The following is a 6000-nucleotide window of genomic DNA, read 5'->3' on the forward strand; positions in this document are numbered from 1 at the left end:
AGCATAGTAGGTTCATGGTCTTGGTAAATTACTCCAGTCCCTAATTCCCCTTAACATGAAGGAATATCTTCCTCATTTTTTGTTTTTTTTCTCTTGAATTCCAACTTTATCTTCATATTGTGATCTTTCCTACTTTTAAAAACAGCACTCAGACTTATTCGTCTACTAATGTCATTTCACGCCATCTCTCCACTTACAGCTCGGAACATACCACTTATAATACCAATGTACCAGCATTTTGCCCCAGTGTGCTAAGTTGGGCTCATCAGTTGGTAAATAGCACACCTACCAAGATGCATGGCTAGTGCATACCATGGAGGCTTGCTTGCTTATTAAATTTTCATTCCCCACTGTGTAGGCTACTTGGAGCCACTTTGTCTCATTTCCTAAACTTGATGCCTGCCTGGCCATCAGATGATATAGTGCAATGGTACTGCCGGTGGCTCCAAGTAGCCTACACAGTGGCCTCCATGGTATGCACTAGCCATGCGTCTTGGTAGGTATGCTATTTACCAACTGATGAGCCTAACTCAGCACACTGGGGCGAAACGCTGGCAACCAGGAATGAGTTAGCTGATAAATTTATAATGTCCAACAAAGGACCAACTACATTGGTATTAAAAATTTACTCATTCGTGACAAATATTTCAAGTTCCTTATGAGAATCAACATCTATAACATACCACTTAGTCAAGCAGCTTGTCTCCTTTCTCCCAAGTCTTCCCAATCCAAACTTTGCAACATTTTTGTAACGCTACCCTTTTGTCGGAAATCATCCACAACAAATCGAGCTGCTTTTCTGTGGATTTTTTCCTAGTTCTCAGAACAATTAATTCTGGTGAGGGTCCTTTACATACTCTAGTTGAGGTCTTACAAGAGACTTACATGCCCTCTCCCTTACTACAACTGCACTAGACATAACTGAACAATCACATTTGACTTGAGTGGGTCTGCCAGACCGACAAATGCGCGCGGCAAGCGGGTGACCTTGGAAAAAATATACCCCTGCTCCCCTTCGTTGCACATGCTACTCATTGCTCCGCGAGTCTCCACTACTTGTTGTGGCGCTGTACAATTCGGTTAGGCGCAACGAACGATATTTTGTGCGTATTTCAGATAAGTATTTTCTTAATAATTGAATAAAAGGAAAGAATTAGCTGAAAAGACGACAGGGTTTATATAAATGGTTGTTTTTAAATAATTCCCATTTTCAAGCGGCTAAAATGGAATGGAAATTTATTTTTTTCTCCACAACGTGCGGGGGGATGCGCCTCGCTCACCGTAAGGCCGGGCGCACATTGAGAAGCAGTTGGCCGCAGAGCAGGGAAGAGCAGAGCAGGACAGCGCGAGGCTTACGTAACTGCGAAGTGGACGTGAGCGCACATTGCCACGCAGGGGGTCTCGTCGGTTTTCAGATGGGGCATCCAGTGTAAAGAGGCTCTGTTTTTTTTTTCTTCAAGCATTCGCGATTTTTCTCATTTTGATAGTCATCTTCACAATTTCCCTTGTGCTGATGGCAACGCGGTTGTTCACCTTTAGACAATCGCAATAAAAACAACCACCTTCGCCAGTTTACAAGACTAAACAATATTTCCATGTTAGCGATGTTCGGCGTTCATATGGACTAAGCAAAAAATCTAAATTAATGATTATTTTATATATTTTTTACGTCGCACCGTCACAGATAGGTCTTATGGCAACGGAGGAATAGGAAAGGGCTAGGAATGGGAAGGAAGCGACCGTGGCCTTAATTAAGGTACAGTCCCCCCAGCATTTACTTGGTGTGAAAATGGGAAACCACGGAAAACTATCTTCAGGGTTGCCGACAGTGGGGTTCGAACCCACTGTCTCCCGAATGCAAGCTCATAGCAAGGCGATCCTAACCGCACGACCAACTTGCATGGTAAATTCATTAATAGGATCAGAGTGGGGGAGAGGGAGAAAATATGTATTTACAAATGTACTGCTAGATTTTCATCTGCGCGGCTGTGACCTTGCATCCGGGAGATAGTAGGTTCGAATCCCACTATCGGCAGCCCTGAAAATGGTTTTCCGTGGTTTCCCATTTTCACACCAGGCAAATGCTGGGGCTGTACCTTAATTAAGGCCACGGCCACTTCCTTCCAATTCCTAGGCCTTTCCTATCCCATCGTCGCCATAAGACCTATCTGTGTCGGTGCGACGTAAAGCCCATAGCAAAAAAAAAAAAAAAATTCATCTACAGTAGTTGCGACAAGACACAAGACACAATCAACATTGACAATCTGTTGTGAACGCGTTTGCATTTATATTTGACAAGTCATGATAAATTATTTTCCGTACTTATCTCTTCACATATATGTCATGATGGATGACGGCGACGGAGTCGGCGATGATGCTCTCCATAATCAGCATTAGATCTTTGTCTTAAATACTCTATGTTGCGAGAACTTGGGTCACGGATTGTTTCATAGATATTTGAGGATAACTTTTTTCTTTTTGCTGTTTGTTTAACGTTGCACTAATACATCGAAGGTTTTCGGCGACGGAAGGGTGGAAGATTAGGAAGGTAGCTGCCGTGGCCTTCATTAAAGTACAGCCACAGCATTTGCCTAGTGTGAAAATGGGAAACCACGGAAAACATCTTCAGGGCTGCCGACAGTGGGGTTCGAACCCACTAACTCCCGAATGCAAGCTCACAGTTGCGCGACCCTAACCGCACGGCCATTTGCTCGGTGGATTACATTTTAGGCCTTCCTCTAAACTACCGTGTTACCCAGCCTGAATAAAATGATGTATAGCCTAGACTGTAGTGCCTTATTCCCCGAATTTACATACCGATTTTCATTGTTCAGCCATTTTCTCACGATGCGTGTACATAAATACGTACATACTGCATTGCAGTCCACATGATTCACATAGTACCTACAAAACATGGTGAGACCGAACGGCTGTGGTAATTTTCTCCTCAATTCCTTAACAAACTACGTGACACGTGCGCAGGAAACTGTGTTTCGAAGACTGCGCGTGGTAGGCTGAAGTAGGTGCAGAAACGGCCTGCTCTGCTCTGTCCTGCCCTGTCTGTCAACTTGCGATGGTGCAATGATTTGTGTGGATTACAAAAATCTGCTCTGCGCTGCACTGCTTTAGCTGCTTCGCCTGCGTCCCAATGTGCGCCCGGCCTAAATTGCTGCTACTGGTCACTGCCAACGGAACCTACAATTTCACGTGGAAGGAACCTGAACAACTGTGGTGCAACTTCTGTCTGTGCGTCCTGTCATCCACATTTTCCAGGGCGTTCCATTACTCCCCTTTCCTTTTCATGACTGATGACCTAGATGAATTTGAGACTTGACTAAAAGGATTTGAGAATCACATGTCTTAAAAATGTTTACGGTATTTTTAAAATCTACCTGTTATTATTTCCCGATGCATAAATCACTTGGCAAAATGTAGCTTCCACGGAAATCTCAGTCTCATTTATGGCCGTAAAATAATAATAATAATAATAATAATCCTATGGCCTCGGCTACCATGTGCAGACTTTTCAATTTGACGTCATCTGGCTGTCTGCTCGTCAATTTCGACGTTCCGTTCTACTCTGGGCCTACTAGATGACAGACTGAGTAAACCGAAACTCTCTTGGGCGTCTGTGGCTGACATTTAATGAATTTTGTCGGGTAAACACCAAATGTGTCACCAGAGATCTTTTACATGCGGACATCGTACGACATGCAGTGTCGAATGGACTTTTTTCCGCCCTTCAAAAATCCGACTACCTCTGCCAGGTTCGAACCCGCTATCTTGGGATCTGGAGGCCGACACTCTACCAATGGTCCGCAAAGGCAGCTATTTATGGCTGTGACAGTGTTGAAACTGTTGACATAGCATAATGATGACATTCAAAAGACTACCTATTATTGGATACTGTACCGGGCGAGTTGGCCGTGCGCTCAGGGGCGCGCAGCTGTGAGCTTGCATCCGGGAGATAGTGGGTTCGAACCCCACTGTCGGCAGCCCTGAAGATGGTTTTCCGTGGTTTCCTATTTTCACACCAGACAAATGCTGGGGCTGTGCCTTAAAGCCGCTTCTTTCCCACTCCTAGGTCTTTTCTATCCCATCGTCGCCATAAGACCTATCTGTGTCGGTACGATGTAAAAAAATCTTTTTAAAAACCTATTATTGAATCTGAATATTATGAAAAGGGCTACTCATAGGGCCAGAAGTGCTGTAATAGTACTGTCTGTCTCAGTGAGGAAAGCAATGGCCAACTACCTCACTCATCTTGCCTACAACACCTTATGTTAGTACTGCGGTACTAGTTTTCCTATAGTAACTCTTTTACTAAGCTATTTGAGGGTTCAGCCAGCCTTCAGACAGATGACTTAACAGAGAGAATGGGCTTTTACTTAATATTTTTTGTAGATTTATACAGAAATGCCTTATTGTAATTCGAATACAAAAATTTGCATAAGCGAAATTCATACAGATTGCCGCGAATAACCATATCATCTACTTTGTCCTTAAATCTAGCAACTGCGCCGTAACTATAGAAAAAGTTCTATCCCTGATAATGTATCCACATATTTTCCTTCTATCTACACTGGGACTGGCGATAGGAATAATTCATAAAGTAGAAAATGCCGTAAAGCTGTATTGTTCGAAAAAAAAAGAAAAGGATCTTAAAACTATGCTGGATATTGGATTTTGACCTTCTGATTCATAGCCAGACTTGCTCCAGTGTCATTTGTTAGATTTTGCTAACTCACTTCCTGTGGAAAAGAGAGAGCTGTAACGCAGGTGCAGTAAGCGGTCGCATATCCAGTTGCGCAATGCTGCTCAGCCTCAAAAGCTCTGCGATGGGTGACGTAATGCACGGACTTCCCCGATAAATTAGTAGCGTGGCGTTGCATGTAACTGTTTGAAATATGCCTGCCAAAAATATTTAATAGTTCCGTTGTCATTTCCCGCAGACAGGTACACTTTCAATTAAAGTAGGGTACTTAGTTGTAGAAGTTCATGACGTCACAACTGGGCTGTACCTGTGTACTTATACGATACCCTGTCGGTTTCCATTTAACATTCCAAGCTTCCTTTTGTTCTTGTCATTGTGTTGCCTGCCGTGATACTGATAAGTTAAGCCAGGCTGTGCGATACTGCGACCTGTGTACTGTTAATCTTGCTTAAAAGCATTACTATTGCCAAGTAGGTAAGTGTATATTATTGTTTACGTGAGCACTTAGATATAAATTATGCAGGAGTCGAGTTCTGGAACATAACCTATACCTGTATAGTCCCTAACCTTTTCGTTTCTTTCTTTATTAGCCTATCTACCTGAATTTCTGTCGGTGTCTGGATTATTCGTTCGATAATATTCTAACGTTTATAGTACTATTAGGTCTAAATATCCACTACACAGTCCTTGCGAGAAATCTAATGTGTCTCTATAGGTAGGCCTACTGATCCTGTATTAAAATTTCAAATTGTACAGTACGGTACTGTATATCTAGTAGGCGTAACCTATATTCGGTGACTGGTGGTGGTGATTATTGTTTTAAGAGGAAGTACGACTAGGCAACCATCCTCTATATAACACTAATCAGAGGGAAAAAATGGAAGGGATCCGACACTTCAAAAAGGAAGATATCGGCCAAAGGAAGTAAGGGCCACGAAGGGCGTGAAAATGAAAGACTCCCTAGGCCTCCATACGTAATACCGTCGGGGTCGGAAAAGAACAAGAGTTGACCAAGGAAGTTCAGATAGGATAGATGAAAATTAGGAGTCTGGCACAAGTAAGTGGAAGCAATGCCAGGACTCGGCTAAGGGCCCAGTGGTCGCCAACCCACGCTCCAAAGTTCAGAGTCCCTGAGGCCCCTTTTAGTCGCCTCTTACGACAGGCAAGGGATACCGTGGGTGTTATTCTACCGCACCCACCCACAGGGGGTATTCGGTGACTGCATAACATCCTTGTTTCATTCTCGGGATCTTAATATTGTCCTTGCGTGAAAACTGCTTGATATT

Source organism: Anabrus simplex, chromosome 13, assembly GCF_040414725.1.
Source record: "Anabrus simplex isolate iqAnaSimp1 chromosome 13, ASM4041472v1, whole genome shotgun sequence".
Classification (NCBI taxonomy): Eukaryota; Metazoa; Arthropoda; class Insecta; order Orthoptera; family Tettigoniidae; genus Anabrus; species Anabrus simplex.